Below are 19272 nucleotides of genomic sequence, written 5' to 3' on the forward strand. Positions count from 1 at the left end.
TATTTTCCTGCTTTCTAAGTACATCTTACCCCCTACCTCTACCCTGGAGTCACATGAGTTCGATCTGGTATCATTGCGTGTAGGAGTGTTTAAAACAATGTGTCTGAGAATTTCGATTCTAAGTAAGGTGACCAAAGTTCGATAATATTTAAAATTGGCGACGAAGTTAGAAAAAAAAAAACCATTTAAGGCACGCAATTTAATTAACGTTTAAACATGATAGATTTAAAATCTAGCAAATAAAATAGATAATCGTCATTGGTAAATCAAATACCAAGACCACATTAGAAAACATATTCCAGTATGTATATGTTATATATACAATACTTTTTTCACAATACAATTTGTTGATATTTGATTTTTAAATAAGAAATTTGGTCAATCTAAGATATCATAAGTAAGGGTACATCTTAGATAGCTTCGGTTTATTTCATGTCTTAGAGTGGTCAGAAGCTATTTCTTAAGATATATCCTATTACATGACTTAAAATTAATTGTTAGATACTTTAATGAACATGGCCACTGGTCTCCAAGCAGCGAACACCAAATTTTTCAGTGTTCGAAATTAGACATATTTGCACGTTTTGTACATGAAATCAACAGACAAGGAGGAATGCATTTTCAGCATTCGTCGATCTAAAGGAAAGAGTGGAGGGTTGTTCTGGTGGGTCCGGACCCCCTACCCTCTAGAAAATTCGAAGTTCTTAAATTTATATAACAAAATTATTAAAAATATGCCTCGAATCCCAACACTGGCATATCTAATTAATATATCCTTTAGAAACCCTCTCTCCCCCATCGGAAAAAAGTACTGGATCCTCGTGTGTGCAGTACCTTAGTTAATTAGTTCTTCAGCCGTCATGAACTTTATATCTCAGAATAGGGCGAAGGGTTGAAACTAATTTCATTAGAATGTATCTTTGTATTGATTGTTAATGTTTATACAGGTGTATGGGGTATGAATTATAAATGAATACTGTATTACACATGTATGTATTATGAATTAGTCAACGGTATAAATTTTAAAGTTAAAATTCTTCGACGATTATCTCCCTTTACAGCCCAAATATTTAACGTTTACCCAGACTATTAAAAGCTCTAGCTTATTTTGAATGCAAACACAGGTTGTTTTTAAATGCACCTTTTCTAAAAAGGATTCGATTTAAAAAAAACCCCTGATTCGAATATTCTAGACTTGTAAAGGCTCTATCTTCTTTTGAACGCCAATAAAGTTCGTCTAAATGCACTTTTTTTTTTTTAAAAAGAGGATTCAATTCTTAACTCCGATTTAAATATTCTGATGAAAAATTTATTTCACAAGCTAGTGGTTTTATGGGGACAACCGTGAGATCCTTGACACAAGGAACACAGGCAGGTACACATATCTTGTTTTATTATCTGCGTTATATATTGTTCCTGACGAGAATTTGAGTAAATGGCTGACATATTTGGTAATGCAGTTTTACAAACTGCATAAATACAAAGCTTGTTGCAGCATCATGTGAATGTAATCCACACTACGGTACTGATCAGACCCAACGACTTTTATTTCATGGCCACGAATAGATATTTAATAGATATATGTCCTATAGTAGCCACCGTATAAAGGCAAGAGTTCTTCAGTGACATATTAATTCCCTATACATGGAGAGATTAATAGAGACAAAAACAGATTCCATGCGAATATCAGTAATGGGAAGACTGGCTTATTTTATCAAATGAAAGTTAATCGGAACACTTCGTACAATAAAAAAGAGAGGAAATGCTCAGTTGATGTAAACATTGTTTAATGAAGTTAAGATACCAACCGAAGTTTGACATGACATTTAAGAATATTTGTATAGTGTGTCTTATCAGGTGGTTTGAGTAAATACAAAATATCATCTTCCGTATCTAAGTGATACTTATTTTATTTACTACATAATGCCATTGAATTAAACCACATACATGTACTCTAGTTTAACATTAGTAAGATAGACAGACCTGGCTTTCCGTGCACTCGTTGCCTTGTTTTTATGTTTCTTAGCATGTCTTTAAACTAAGATACACGGTGTTGTTATAAGTGTGTCACAAAATAACTATAAATGCTATTCGGAAATCATCGGGTTGAAACGACACAATCTAAATATGGTGGAGGTGATGAAGTGAATGTAATGAATGCAACAGGTAGGTAAGTTTGTGTTACGAATGTGCCATTTTCTTCTGCCTTTTCTTCGTACAATCCTAAAATTTGGTCAGGATAAATCTCACACTGTACAGTGTTAAATTCATCTCAGTATTTTAAATATTCATTTTCATACAAAAATAGCAAAATATGATTAGTTTAAAACTATATACACAGGTCCCATTCGATTAAACATAGATTTATCGACGTTCATGTTTGAAAAAAAGTATGTAATAATATGCATTTCCGAATCAAACAAAAAGTAATTTTTTATAGTATTAAGTAGGTTCTAAAAACATATTGAACATAGTTGGGAAATTTTAAATTTACTCATGTATAGCATTTTGTTAGTACTTAATATTCTGTGGATAATTCTATAGTTAAACCTTATCAATCCTGAATCTTTTGTAGCAGATCCAGGGTTTGAATAAACCTGTTTCCAGTTAAAATCTAGAGGTTTATGATTTGTTTTTGTCATTAAGTGATCATTCATGTTCCGTGCTCCTTTTTTACACAAGCAAAGTATTTTGATAGATTCAGTTGATATGGTTTGATTATTACTTCATGTGGAAACTGCTAAACATTTGGCCAAGCACAAATAATTGCATGTTTCAAACCTTCATATGTAGTAAATGGAATCTTAACTGGATAATCATTAGTGATTCTCTCATAACTAATGAATTCACCTTGAGCATCAAAGAAATCACGAACAATATGAAATCCTTTTTTCATAAAAGCCTTACAGAATACAAATTTATTTTGAATCTTTACTTTATAATTGTACCATAGTGGCTCAAGCATAATATTGATATTATCAGTCTCTATACTTGCCAAAAAATCACATAAATAAAGTAAGGTTTCTTTCCAGAAATTATTACGAGTGGCTTTTGCCCTTTGTCTACAATATTCAGGTCCAAAATGACATAGTTTATTGGTATGACACCCAGTAATTTCAGAAAAAATACCTATCCAGCTTGAGTTAGTCTCTTAATCCATGTTAGTTTAAGAGACTTAAGAAATATTTCAACATTTGTCATTCTGCATCCCCCTTTTTCATAGTTTAATTGCAATGTTTTTCGAGATAGTTTGTATTTTTTATTTCCCTAAATAAGATTATACAGCGTTTTTTTACATTGCCGTTTCCATTGAGTACTAGGTTTTGGAAGAAAAATAACAAATGTGTGAATTTTGATAAAAGTAAACTTTTAACAACTGTAATGTTTCCCAGTGTTGAAATATTTCTTCACTCTGTAGATGTTGTCTGGCACATGTCTCCTTTAATATGTTAAAAACTGAGCCGGACTCAGAAGTACGTGTATAAGGTGAATCCTCTACTTTCTACCCATTGCACAAACATTTTTGCTGGAACTAACGTACCATGTCAATTATTATTAATTTTATCTTTAAAATATAATGATTTCATAAGATAATTCTTTCCCGTACGAATGTTCATTGAACTGTTTACTTGATCTATAACCTGATTTTACTCAATAAATTAAATTTATTTGGCCAAGACAGATTTTATTATTGTAAATCAAATGGAAAATCATTGGTTAAATAGATATTTTCTTTGGTTTTTGCAAGATATTACAATAAAAAAATACAGAAAAACGTATATAATCAAAAAATATCAAAACATACAGTAAATGTTAAATCAATAATGACATGATTGCTATACCTGACGTACTGCGCAGAACAAGCGACATGGAACGCGTGTATTAAAAAAACATGGCTGACAAATATAGATGAAGGATTTTTGACTTCCCGTGATTAGAGAGGTCTGAATTGGTGTAAGCATAGATTTGAGCTTGAGAGAAATCAGTCTACTTTGATTTTTTTAATATTAGACATCAGAACATATAGCAAGGTAAGGAAAACAATAATGAAACTATTTTCAATGAATACCAATCTTGCATCCCTGAATTTAGCAAACTGAAAGTCACAAAATATCAAAACCAATCAACTTAAATCTAGATTAAGTACTTTCAGTACTTTACAAGTGTCTTAAGTTTATCAGTATTATTCACGCATCAGATTACCTTTTTGTTATTACGTTCACTGTATAAAATGAAAATTAATTAATCTATATTTTATATAAATTTCTATGAAAACATGTAAAATGTTCATTATTCGATAAAATAAAATGTGCAAAAATGAAAACAAAATCTATGTGTATTCATTTAAATGGTTCATGATAGTCTCTCCTTTAGTTTTAAATTATGCTAATTCTCTTGAATTCATTCAAACAGATCGTCTTGTAATATTAAAAATGACCCTGTTTTTCAAATAGCTAGCAGTCGACTTGAAAAATATTTAAAAAAAGGACCCTCTAGAATTTTCTGCTTTTTCAATTTCTTTATTCAGTTAAGGAGGCTAGGTGGTCAACAAACTGACCATTAGATCTGCCTTAAACTTTTCTGTATGATATTTTTGGGCATAAACTAACACTTAGTTCAGAAAAATCCAAATATGTTAGCTTTAAAATTAAAGCATTTTTAAATTTCTTTAAACAGCGCACCTCATTACAAGGAGGTGAATATAGCGATAAAAGCGGCCACGGCAATCCAGTTCTCTTTAATATAAATTTCCTTAATATGTTTACATCGATTTACTTTTGTGTCAGAAAAGCAAAAGGCATTTTAAAATAAGATGAAAATGGAAATGAAAATATTGGTGATTCAGGTGGGGTGTAACAACAAAATATTTATGAAAATTTCTTAATTTACAACCACTCAGCAAATTCAAAATTTACAATATGATATTAATATGAAAAAAAATATATAAGAAAAAAAACCACAATTCAAATAGTACAACAAAACCATTTCATGCAAAAACATAACCTCTTTTAAAACAAAATAGAAAAAAATAAAAGTTTTGTCGAACATATTTTAAAACATGCCAAGTAATTCGTCCTCAATTTTGATGGATATAATTTTTTTTCTTCACTGCGTGGCTGATCATCTTCCATATCCAAGTGATAATAATTTTATAACTATGTAATGCCATTGAATTAAACAACAAATTCTAGTTTCATTTTAATGAGGTAAACAGACGACAGCCATGAATTCAATATTATTTTCCATACGCAGTTAGACCTGGCTTTTTGTGCATTCGTTGGTTTGTTTTGACGCTTCTGTGCATGACTTTAAAGTAGGATACACGGGGTTATTTAAAGTGTGTCGAAGAATAATTACTAACGCTTTTCGAAAATCATCGGATCGAAACGAATTCAACAGAACAGAGATATTTGGACGTAAATATACCACAAAAGACATTAAACACAAATGAGACAAATAATAGTATAAAGGTGCATTTTATGTAAAGGTGAATTTTATGTCTGGGTATATAAAAACATGAAAAATGTGTGGAACTTAAATTTGTTAACTTTGAAAAAATATGACAGGTTTACTTTCCTGTTCTATAAGTTTTTGAACAAGTTGCCGTGGATTTGAATTAGAGTATTCCTGAATGTGACTATTCTTGTACATATGTGGCATTAAGCGTTGAACTGGATATAGCAGAAGCTGCATTCCACCAAAAGCGCTTAATAGAATAAACAGCCAAATGTATTACGTTTACAGTAGATTTTGCATATGGTTTTATTACCTTTTTGCCTAATTATGCAGTGTATATCACCCCAGTGTTAGATTTGTTTTGAAGATAAAGAAGAAAAACACTCTGTACATGTTGTCTGGCATATGTCTCCTTAAATATGTTAAATACTGAGCCAGACTCAGAATTAGGTGTATGTTCAAAACTAAATATAGAAAGCGTAGTATTTAATGCAGTGAAATTCTGTTTTGGGGCTTTTGTCGCAATTTAGTGTATTACTGTAAAAAATTTCCTTTAAAAAAATATACAGAAAAAATTTGACTGCCATCACGGGAAAAGGTCTCTTAAGGTCAAAAATTTGTTTCATTTTGATTTTTGTTTTGTTTCAAAATATTATTTGGATTTCTTTTTGAATATTTTGCAAGAGACTTGTTTTTTAGTATCTGCCATCAATATATGACATCGTTAATTACAACTCCGACAAAAAGGGCGCAGTAATTAATTGATCAAATCAAGTTGAATAGTTTAAACCTTAAATTTATATTTAGTTTTTACGTGCATCATTTTTCTTACCAATTAACACTGAGACATACAAAACATTTAACTTATATCTATATTTTTAAAATTGTCAATACTTTTTAAACATTGAAATGTGTATTACATTAATTGAATTCAATTGAATTAGAATAGTTTAAACCTTAAATTTATATTTAGTTTTTACGTGCATCATTTTTCTTACCAATTAACACTGAGACATACAAAACATTTAACTTATATCTATATTTTTAAAATTGTCAATACTTTTTAAACATTGAAATGTGTATTACATTAATTGAATTCAAATTGTTGCAAATTATTTCTGATGCTCGAAACTGACTAAATCGGTATAAAGAACCCCAGGGAATTTCCATTCTATGTACTGTGAAAGTGGTTATTTACGCTGGTGGTTATGGAAGCGTTTTATATGGTAAAACACAACGCGTGATTAACTACACTAAAGTTGCGATTTTTCTACCACATGCGCGGAGGTATTTGAGGCGGTTAAAGCTTACTGCGTAACTAGTGTAAACCCCCCCCCCCCCCCCCCACCACCCGGAAACCACTTGTACGGTAAATAAAAAAGTTCATGCATATTCAAATTCTTTTTACCATTAAGTTTCAATCGTTCAAAAAACCGTCTTTCAGGGAACTATGATTACCTTACCGGAAATAAAGATGAGGCGCCAAATTGTATGTCATGGTTTAAAGAACTTCTGTTCTGGGTATGTAGTGCTCTGTTGAGCAGTAACATCGACGGTAACAAAGTCATCAATGCGTGCAATCCATGCAAAGACCTTGAATCTGTACCTTTACTTCTACCCATTGCACAAACATATTCGCCGGAGCTAACATACCATGTCAATTTCTTTTCATGCCTTTAAATTTGGAAATATGAGACTTTACCTGTTACATAACGTGCATGTTTGTCCAGTATATTGTTTGGGCTCAGTCGACAAGAAAATGATCTTTACGTAATCGTTGCGAAAAACTGGGGACTTAACTAGTGAGTTCGGTTGATATTATGCAGCTATAGATGTAATAGGTAGGTTAACTTTGTTGAAATTCTATAAAGATTTCTATGATTATTATTTTTTCTCATTAAAATATAATGCTTCCAGAAGATAACTCTTTCCCGTACGAATGTTTATTGAAATGTATACTTGATCTAAAACCTGATTTTACTTAAAAATTGTGTATTGCTAAGAGAGATTTTATTATTTGAAAGCAAATGGAAAATCAATGGTAAATAGAGTTTTTTTTTTGTTTATTGCAAGATATCACAAGAAAAGAAACAAAAAAACCCGTATAAGATAAAAAAAAATATCAAAACATACAGTAAACGTTAAATCAATAAGGACATAATTGCTACACCCGATGTAATGCGAAGAACAAGCGACATGGAACGCGTGTATTAAAAAAAACCATAAATGACAAATATAGTGGAAGGATTTTTGACTTCACGTGATTAGAGAGGACTGAATTGGTGTAAGCATAGATTTGAGCTTGAGAGAAATCAATCTGGTTTGATTTTTTCAATATTAGATTTCATAACATACTGTAAGGTAAGGAAAATAATAATGAAACAATTTTCAATGAATACCAATCTCGCATCCCTGAATTTAGCAAACTGAAAGCCACAAAATATCAAAATTAAAACCAATCAACTTAAATCTAGATTAAGTACTTTCAGTACTTTACAAGTGTCTTTATCAGTATTGTTCACACATCAGATTACCTTTTATTATTACGTTAAATGTGTAAAACAAAAATCAATCAATCTATATTTTACATAAATTTCTATGAAAACATGTGTAATGTACTTTATCCGATAAAATAAAATGTGCAAAAAATGAAAACAAAATCTATATGTATCTAATTAAATAGTTCACAAATGACTCTTTATTATGCTTATGCTCTTGAATTCATTTAAACAGACGGTCCTGCAATAAAAAAAGACTATGTTTTTCAAATAGCTAGCAGTCGATTTGAAAAATTTCTTCTTTTTCAATTTTCTATTCATTTAACGAGGCTGGATGGTCAACAAACTAACCATTAGATCTGCATTAAACATTTTTATATAACTTTTTTGGACATAAACTAACATTTGGGTAAGAAAAATCCAATACATTTTGGTTTTAAAATTAGAGCATTTTTGAATATCTTTAAACAGAGCTCTTCATTACAAGGAGGTGAATATAGCAATAAAAATGGCCACAGCCCTCCAGGTCTCTTAAATATAAACTTCCTTAATATGTTAACATGTAGTTACTTTCGTGTCGGAAAGGCAAAAGTATTTTAAAATAAGATGAAAATGAAAATGAAAATTTTGGTGGTTCAGGTGGGGTGTAACAACAAGATATTTATAAAAAATTATGTATTTATAACCTTTCAGTAAATTCAAAATTTACAATATGACAATAATATGAAAATAATATATAAGAAAAAAACCACAATTCAAATAGTACAACAAAACCATTTCATGCAAAAACATAACCTCTTTTAAAACAAAATAGAAAAAAATAAAAGTTGTGTCGAACATATTTTAAAACATGCCAAGTAATTCGTCCTCAATTTTGATGGATATAATTTTTTTTCTTCACTGCGTGGCTGATCATCTTCCATATCCAAGTGATAATAATTTTCTAACTATGTAATGCCATTTAATTAAACAACAAATTCTAGTTTCATTTTAATGAGAAAAACAGACGACAGTCATGAATTCAATATTATTTTCCATACGCAGTTAGACCTGGCTTTTTGTTCATTCGTTGATTTGTTTTGACGCTTCTGTGCATGACTTTAAAGTAGGATACACGGGGTTATTTAAAGTGTGTCAAAGAATAATCACTAACGCTTTTCGAAAATCATTAGATCGAAACGATACCTTCCGGGTAAGGTGGATGTGATGAGGTGAATATATTGAATTCAACAGAACAGAGATACTTGGACGTAAGTGATCTACGATATGCATTAAAAGACTAAAAGACATTATACAAAAATTAGACAAACAATAGCATAAAGGTGCATTTTATGTAAAGGTGAATTTTTTGTCTGGATATATAAATAACATGAAAAATGTGTGGAACTAAAATTTTTTAACTTAGAAAAGAAATGACAGGTTTGCTTTCCTGTTCTTTGACGTCACCTGACGTCGTGGAAACATGAAATAGTGCTCTGTAAATCTAATGTTGTGTAAAATAAAAGTTGCTTACTAGCTTTCGTAAAATACTTAATTTGGATGTCCCTGTTACTTCTTGTTGAAAAAAATATAAACTTATCACATTTGGCGTTTTCGATATTTGGCGGAAATCAGTTTTTGAACAAGTTGGCGTGGATTTGAATTAGCGTATTCCTGAATGTGACTATTCTTGTACATATGTGGCATTAAGCGTTGAACTGGATATAGCAGAAGCTGCATTCCACCAAAAGCGCTTAATAGAATAAACAGCCAAATGTATTACGTTTACAGTAGATTTTGCATATGATTTTATTACCTTTTTGCCTCATTATGCAGTGTATATCGCCCCAGTGTTAGGTTTGTTTTGAAGATAAAGAAGAAAAACACTCTATACATGTTGTCTGGCATATGTCTCCTTAAATATGTTAAATACTGAGCCAGACTCAGAATTAGGTGTATGTTCAAAACTAAATATAGAAAGCGTAGTATTTAATGCACTGAAATTCTGTTGTGGGGCTTTTGTCGCAATTTAGTGTATTACTGTAAAAAATTTCCTTTAAAAAAATATACAGAAAAAATATGACTGCCATCACGGGAAAGGGTCTCTTAAGGTCAAAAATTTGTTTCATTTTGATTTTTGTTTTGTTTCAAAATATTATTTGGATTTTTTTTTTTGAAAATTTTGCAAGAGACTTTTTTTCCAGTATCTGCCATCAATTTATGACATTGTTAATTACAACCCTACGCGGCTAAGTTAAAGCTGCCCGAAGCTAAATATATTATCAAAAAATGATATTATTTTAATTATCGAAAAATACTTTAACCGAGCGAGTTTCTTTAAACTTTTATTACATAAATTAACAGTGACATCCAACACTAAGTTAGATGTATTTATGTGACGTCATATATTTTTCTTAAGCACGTGACGGGTATATTCTAACACGGTGAATAATCTAAATAAAATCGCATCGGCACAAGTGAATAATGTCATTAAATCAAAAATATTTTTATGAAAAATCCTTCGATAAGTAACGTATTTTGCAGTTCTTGCTGGGGGTTCATATAAATATTTCGTTTATTTGAAATATTGTCAAAACATTTCGCACCGCCATCGAAATTAGGCACATTTTTACCTTTTAGGCTCGATTTACACAAAATCAAGTCAATCGGTAGGTTTCCCCCAGCAAGATTCACATTGGTACTTATTTTCTCTCCCGATTTCACCTAAAATATTCTAAGATTGTTTTTATCTTTCACTTGTGCCAAGCCGTTTTTTATATGCATATACATATCACCATTCATTAGATTACACGTAGCAGGGGGAGTCTCAAAACCATTAGTTTATGAATAGTTATTTACCTATTACGAAGTTTAAAAACTGTTGATTTTTTAATACTCCATATCGGTGATATTGAATTTAGTATCACTAGTATTTATAACAGTGTCTATGTAAAGGAATGAAACGGTTTTATATTATGCACAATGAATATCACTTATTACGTTAAGATACATTCCCTAAGAACGATCGAAAGGAATGCAGATCGTTACGTCAAAGTTAACTATGACGTCATATCTTATGAAGTACAGACAAGTGACTTTCTACATTTCGCTGTGAAATTAATCGGGCAGCCTTAACATAGCCGCGTATAATTGATAAAATCAAGTTGAATAGTTTAAACCTTAAATTTATATTTAGTTTTTACGTGCATGATTTTCCTTATCAATTAACACTCAGACATAAAAAAAACCTTTAAATAATATCTATATTTTTAAAATTGTCAATACTTTTTAAACATTGAAATGTGTATTACATTAATTGAATTCAAATTATTGCAAATTATATCTGATGCTCGAAACTGACTAAATCTGAATTTAAAAACCCCACTGAATTTCCATTCTATGTACTGTAAAAGTGGTTATTTACGCTTGTGGTTATGTAAGCGTTTTATATGGTAAAACACAACGCGTAATTAACCACACTAAAGTTGCGTTTTTTCTAACGTATGCGTGGAGGTATTTAAGGCGGTTTAAAGCTTACTGCGTAACTAGTGTAAATCCCCCCCCGGAAACCAATTGTACGGTAAATAAAAAAAGTATATGCATATTCATATTCTTTTTAACAATTAAGTTTCAATCGTTCAAAAAACCGTCTTTCAGGGAGCCATGATTACCTTACAGGAAATGAGATGAGGCGCCAAATTGTATGTCATGGTTTAGGTGGCCAATGACCCCCTCGCGCTAACATCCGTGCCAACGAGAGATATTAATATAAGTTGTAGAACTTGTTTATCAATCGTTGTAAAATAAATAAAGTTAAGTTTAAGTTTAGGTGGCAGGGGACAGTTTTTTGATAAAATTCATTGTAGCCAAGGGATGCATGTCTTCGGAACTCTGTAACTAGAATTTTCTCAGTTCATATTCAGCACAAATACCTTTAATTCACTCTTTATAAGGCCAATCACCAATTTCTGAAAAAAATTACTAGTCAAAACCTGTTAAATTCTCTACATACTGGTTTTTGTGAGATTTTGACCCTTTCATATTTTGCTAATTTTTCATGATTTTTTAAGCTTTTTAGACCTCCCCCAGTTAATTGCCTGCAGAGGGTCAACCTTCCGTACCGCGTGCATGTTGCACTATCACATGTCAGAAACTTACCGGTATATAGTTTACAATGTAACATCCACCTACTTTTCGTGTTATTTTACCTCCCGTCTGTAACTTGCAATTTCACTGTGTAAAGTCAACATAACAGTCATAGCCGCAGGTTTCGCATTTTACTTCTAATTCTCATGAACCTAACATATGGGGCCTACATACTGCATATCAGTTTCAACAAGAGACACCCCTCTAACTAATAATAATCATCTGATTTCATGAATTTTAGCAACACTCATAAGCCTTCAAGTACAGCAACTCTCAATTTTACAAAAATAGTGTCGGGTACTTTATCCGAAACTGTCCCTTGCTGCCTTAAAGTACTTCTGATCTGGGTGTGTAGTGCTCTGATGTGCAATAACATCGACGGTAACAAAGTCATCAATGCGTGTCATCAATGCAAGGACCTTGAATCTCAACCTTTACTTCTACCCATTGCATTGCACAAACATATTCGCCGGAGCTAACGTACCATGCCTTTGAATTTGGAACGTGTTACATAACGTGCATGTTTGTGCAACATCTGGTTGGGCTCAGTCGAAAAGAAAATAATCTTTACGTAATCGTTGCGAAAAACTGGTGACTGAACTCGTTAATTCGGTTAATGTTTTATGCAGTTATAGATGTAATAGGTAGGTAACTTTGTTGAAATACTATAAAGTTTTCTATGATTATCATTATTTTTTCTCATTAAAATATAATGCTCCAATAAGATAATTCTTTTCCGTTCGAATGTTTATTGAAATATAAACTTTATTTAAAACCTGATTTTACTTTAAAAAAATTGTATGGCTAAGATAGATTTTGTTATTGTAAATCAAATGGAAAATCAATGGTTAAATAGATATTTTGTTTTTTGTTTTTTGCAAAATATCACAATAAAGGTTACCAAAAAAATCCCCCCAAAAACGTAAAGATCAAAAATAGCAAAATAACAGTAAACGTTTAATCAATAATGACATAATTATTCTACCTGATGTGCTGCGCAAAAGAAGCTAAATGGGACGCGTGTATCAAAAAACATGGCTGACAAATATAGTGGTGACCACGTGATTTGAGAGGTCTGAATTGGTGTAAGCATAGATTTGAGCTTGAGAGAAATCAATCTAGTTTGATTTCATAACATACTGTAAGGTAAGGAAAAATAAAATGCAACAATTTTCAATAAATAACAATCTCGCACCCCTGAATTTAGCAAACTGAAAGTCACAAAATATCAAAACCAAAACCAATCAACTTAAATCTAAATTAAGTACTTTCAATACTTTACAAGTGTCTTTATCAGTATTGTTCACACATCAGATTACCTTTTGTTATTACGTTCACTGTGTAAAACGAAAGTCAATAAATCTATATTTTATATAAATTTCTATGAAAAACGTATAATGTACATTATCCGATAAAATAAAATGTGCAAAAATGAAAACAAAATCTATGTGTATTTTATTATGCAAATGCTCTTCAATTCATTTAAACAGATGGTCCTCTAATATAAAAAAGACCCTGTTTTTCAAATAGCTAGCAGTCGACTTAAAAAAAAATATTAAGAAAAGTCTGCTTTTTCAATTTTCTATTCATTTAGGGAGGCTGGGTGGTCAAAAAACTAACCATTAGATCTGCCTTAAACTTTTCTATATGATATTTTTGGACATAAACTAACACTTAGTTCAGAAAAATCCAAATATTTTAGCTCTAAAATTAGAGCATTTTTTAATTTCTTTAAACAGCGCTCCTCATTACAAGGAAGTGAATATAGCAATAAAAATGGCCACGGCAATCCAGTTCTCTCGAATATCAAATTCCTTAACATGTTAATGTTCACGCTACTTTCGTGTCAGAAAGGCAAGAAGTATTTTAAAGTAAAATAAAAACAAATATAAAAGAAAAAAAAGGATAATATTTTTCTTTCCAACAGTGATATGATTTCTTTATTGGCTGAACTATTCCTATATATTTAAAAGCAATTTTAACTAGATGCTGTCATTAGACAGTAATACCCGCACCAAGTGTTTGCCCCTCAATAACACTGTTTTGTACCAGTTTAATCAAAAATGAAGGCCACATGCAAGCTCCGGTAATATATTTAAAAATTATAATTTTCATAACTGAAGGATGAGATCCCTTCCCATATGATAATACACATGAGCAGCACGTTATGTGCAATTTGGGGTTGAATTGTTTGCAGTAAATTTTCAGTTAATCAATAATCTTAATATTTTATGTCATAGAAAGTATAATGGTCTACATAATTATTACAAACAAAATTAAAGTATACATGTACATTACAATATGCAGGTGTCCTGCACCACCTTAAAGCTGTTATTTACCTAATAAAATAGTGCAAGTGGATTTGAAGAATAGGTCATAAAAATGCATGCATGTTACAAATAACTGATCTTTGTCTAAAGTTACGTACACAACACAGGTCTGCAGGTCTCATTAGCGGGTACTAGTTTTACCCAGCTCTTCGATTTAGATGGGTTCACGTGTATTATACATACATGTCTGTGTTTTTCATATGCAGAAAAGGATTAGTTAAGATCAGCTAAAGGAATTCATTATTGTGTTTTAATTGGATTATCATTATGATGTTGACCAATATAGGTAAGCATAAGACATGTAGTAGCAGTAGCACAATATAATGAGATGCCAGCATACATAAGTTCTATTTTCACTTTCTAAATGTGATCTGTCTCCCTTTGACAGCATACTGTATCATCATCTTTTAATATTTAAATAAGCTTATCATCGTTACCTTTCCAATCGCATTTGTAAAGTTTCTGTCATTATAGTTGCAAAAGTTATTTTTTTCATTTGTCAGACTTGCACTTTTGAGTTGACCCCTTAATGACCCTGTATAAACAATTTCTTATTAAATGTGTGTATTACATGTAAGTAAGTGTAGACACTTATCATTTTTATATGAGTTATAATAGGAAGGAAGGAGTATTTCTTTCTTAATGTATTATAATGCATCAAATACAATGTAGGTCATGACCTTATGGGACTGTTCTGGTCCTGAAGCGATCAAGAAAATACAAAATATCCTCTTATGTCATTATGATGCATCAAATGGTGTAAAGTACACTAATGACCCCCAGGTGTTGTCTTTAACCCACCCCCCCCCACCTTTATGAAATAGGAAATGATGATACACTGTATATTTTGTTAACTTCTGAGATCTGATATCCTCGTCCCTAAACCATATAATTTATTTTTGCTCTTTGTGTCATATTGCGCATAAAATTGTATATAGAGTATGCCCCATTGGAGACACCCTGACATTCTAGAACTAGAAATAATAAAGTATTTTATCTTATTCATATGTTACAGTAGTGTTTGATCCATGTGGGTAATTCCTAGCCTAATGATGTCACTGCTTTGTTTAGGAGACTATACAATTGCCCCAAATAGGCGAATACACATGCATATAACATTTTGTTTATAAATCTTAAAAATTGAATTAAGCAATTTCCAAATAGTTTATGTGCATCAGGAGAGAAAAAGCAATCAAGAAATGATTTAAAATTTGCTACTGCACACATGGAAGAATGTATTAAGAGGACTGAATCTTTAGAACCAGGTTAGATTGGAAGGGGGGGGGGGGGGTGAATGTGGAGTATAAACATTTATAATTTGAATCATTTATTGTTCTTAATTTTAACTTAGCAATGATAACTAGTTATTGATCCCAAGGTAGAAATATGACCTCTGATTATATCTCAATAGATCATTTGTCAATTATGTAAGGTGTAAATAAATGGAATTTTTTTTAAAGAATAACATTGTTTACCAGTTTATAAAAGTTTTTAGTCACTTAAATTATATTTTGATTTTAATAGAGCATTCGACAATTAAGGGGGGGGGGGCAGTTTATATTCGAGTTTGTTTGGGGGTTGGGGTTCCAAGTCAAATATTTGACAATTTTTAATGTAATTAAAAATAAGACTAAGCCATACTACAGTCATGAACATGAATAGTATAGAACAGAACACAAACTATTACATGTATATATACAGAGGAAGTATTACAAAACATAGATGATTGATCTATATCTGGGTTATTAAATTGAATCATATATCATGTACATATTATATTGTTGTTTCTTTGTTCAAGGCATTTCAGATAGTATGTAGGTCATGATCCCAAATTCTCTTCCTGAAATTATCAAATATCATAAAAACCATTTAGATCCCCACCTTAATCCAAAGATATTATTCCTCCTTAGGTCATGGCGCATCAGATTATTATGGCATGTAAGTCATGACCCTAAGGGGTCATCCTGACCCCCTTAGAATAAGAAATTGTCAATTATCTTTGAATTATTGATGTTTGATGATCCTATCTCTATTTAATCTTTATTATTAAGTCTCCCGAATGAAATTTGGAGACTTATTGGTTTGTACGGTTCTTAATACATGTATTATTATTCTTCGTCTTCTTCTTTTTCTTCTTTCCCGCTCTGAACTTGTTTCTCACAGATGGCTGAACAGAATTGTACAAAACTCTAGGATATGATATGCCTGCATATGTAGTTGTGCACCCTGGTCTGATTTTTCTCATTTTTGGTTAGAGAACCACATTTAGGGGGGGGGGGGTCAAAAGGATGTGGGGTCTAACATTGAACCCTATAAGAAGAATCGTAGAATCTATTGTAAATGGTAACTTGAAAACGGACAAAGATAATAATAGAGGGTTTTCATAATCATATATTGACTGTAACTGGCAATATATAGGGTTTATTAGATTTGACCCCTGGGGTCATCCCCACCCTCCAGGAATTTGAAATTACCATATATCTCAGAAACTGTTATAATCATGACCCCTAAACCATATATGCATGTTTCTGATGTCAAGGGGCATCAAATGTTATGTAGGTCATGGGCCCTGTGGGTGGTCCTGACCCCCTCAAACAGCAAGTCCCTTAATACCTTCAAAAAAGTTGAGATCCCCACCCTTAAACCATATATATTCTTGTTCCTTGTGTCAAGGGGCATCAAACGGTATGCACATGTAGGTCATGGGCCCCGGGGGTGGTTATGACCCCCCTCGAACAGGAAGTGCACGAATAGCTCGATAACGGTTGAGATTCCCAACAATTAACCATATATATTCTTGATCCTTAAAGGGCATCAAAAGGTATGTAGGTAATGGGCCTGAGGGTAAAATTTAATTTTTTCACAACCGTAATGCACATCGATGGAACAGTTCCTATCATATCCCAAGATATGATGTGTCTATCCATTAAATCATAAAAGGAGTTCTAGGATCTATGTTTTTTGCAAGTGATTAACGTCAATTTTCTGCTATTTTTTTGACTCCCTGGATAAAATTTAAATTTTTTAAACGTTACTGCACATCTATAGAACAGTCCCTATCATATACCAAGATATGATGTGTCTATCCATTAAATCATTAGAGGAGTTCTTGGATCTATGTTTTATTTTTTAGTTATAAACGTCAATTTTCCTCTACTATTTGACTCCCTGGATAAAATTTAAAGTTTTAAAACCTTATTGCACATCTATAGGACAGCCCAAGTTATATCCCAAGAGATGACGTAGCTTCTCCAGAAGTTGTAAGAGGAGTTCTGGGAACCATACTTTTTTTTTGCAAAAAACGTCATTTTTGGTTGCCCACTGATCCCCTTAAAAAAAAATTCTGGAACCTGATCACACCTTAATATGACATATGTCATATCCTAGAAGATCATTTGGCTACTGCCAAAAAAATGACGTTTTTGAAACCAGTTTTTTGTAAAAAAAAAAAAAAAGAAAGAAAAAAAAAGTCATTTTTCAGCCATTAAATGACCCCAGGACAAATTTGAAAATTCTCAAACCTTATTGCACATCTATAGGATACCCTAAAACATATTCCAAAAGATGATTGTCTACTGTTGAAAATGTAGGAAGAGTTCGAGGAAAAGGTTTTTTGTTAATAAACATTTTTTACCAATTATTTGACCCCCAGGACTAAACAGAATTTTTTTTTAACCTTTTTTACAAAACGACATGATACCCCAAATCAAACTCCAAGAGTTTAGTTTGCTGGTTTATAAGATGTAAGAGCGGTTTGAGAAAGTAAACCGTGACAGATGGACGGACAGACGGACGGACGGACGGTCGGAACAGGGTAACAACAATATACCCGGATTTTCTTTAGAAAGTGCGGGTATAATAATAGAATGTGATAAGTGTGAATTATTTCTTTATGCAGACTGTTAAAATTTATTATAAAAATTCAAGCGGATTTAAACGTTCATAAAACGATGCATCTATTATTACAATATATTTATGTAAAGTTATTTTATCATGATATAAATGTGATATCAAATGACACAGTATATCTCAAAATGCTACTTTCCATGAAACTTATTGTGGTCCCCTGAATTTATAGTAGCGTGACATGCGTTGATAATTCTCCCGAATGGAGGTCATAAACAAATTTCAATATTTCAAGGGCATAATCTTATCTGCATTATAAATTTAAACTAGATGCTGTCATTAGACAGTAATACCCGCACCAAGTGTTTGCCCCTCAATAACACTGTTTTGTACATGTACCAGTTTAATTAAAAATGAAGGCCACATGCAAGCTCCAGTAATATGTTTAAAAATTATAATTTTCATGACTGAAGGATGAGATCCCTTCCCATATGATAATACACATGAGCAGCACTTTATGTGCAATTTGGGGTTGAACTGTTTGCAGTGAATTTTCAGTTAATCAATAATCTTAACATTTCATATCATAGAAAGTATAACGGTCTATATAATTATTACAAACAAAATTAAAAATTAAATTATGCCCCCTCCCCGTGGCAGTTCCGGTTTTAGATTTTCTTCTGTGTGCCTACATGTACATCATCGTGTGCACAGATTTAGAGATTGGGTGGGAGTGAGGGGTCCAGACCCCCCCTCCCCCCCATGAAAATTCATTTCTATCAATGGTAAATTTCCAAAAATACACCTTGGACCCCAATGCTCTTACAGACATGTAAACGCTCTTACCCATTGCGCTTTAATGTTAGGGAACATTATTTGGAGGGTAAATATTTAACTAATATTTAATATACTTTATTGTTTATCTCAATAGGAAGTAAACGTAACAATATGCAGATGTCCTGCACCACCTTTAAGCTGTTATTTACCTAATAAAATAGTGCAAGTGGATTTGAAGA

At 31.8% G+C, this 19272-nt stretch overlaps 1 long non-coding RNA gene across 1 annotated transcript in view; it reads left to right on the top strand.

Annotated features, from left to right (window-relative positions):
- The first annotated feature begins 7066 nt into the window (after window positions 1-7066).
- LOC128162851 (uncharacterized) overlaps window positions 7067-19272 on the top strand; it is a 29051-nt gene continuing 16845 nt past the window's right edge. Inside the window, exon 1 of the long non-coding RNA XR_008240719.1 lies at window positions 7067-7298. This is a non-coding gene — a long non-coding RNA (uncharacterized LOC128162851). The remainder of the gene's footprint in view (window positions 7299-19272) is intronic.

This window comes from Crassostrea angulata, chromosome 9 (assembly GCF_025612915.1).
Source record: "Crassostrea angulata isolate pt1a10 chromosome 9, ASM2561291v2, whole genome shotgun sequence".
Taxonomy (NCBI): Eukaryota; Metazoa; Mollusca; class Bivalvia; order Ostreida; family Ostreidae; genus Magallana; species Magallana angulata.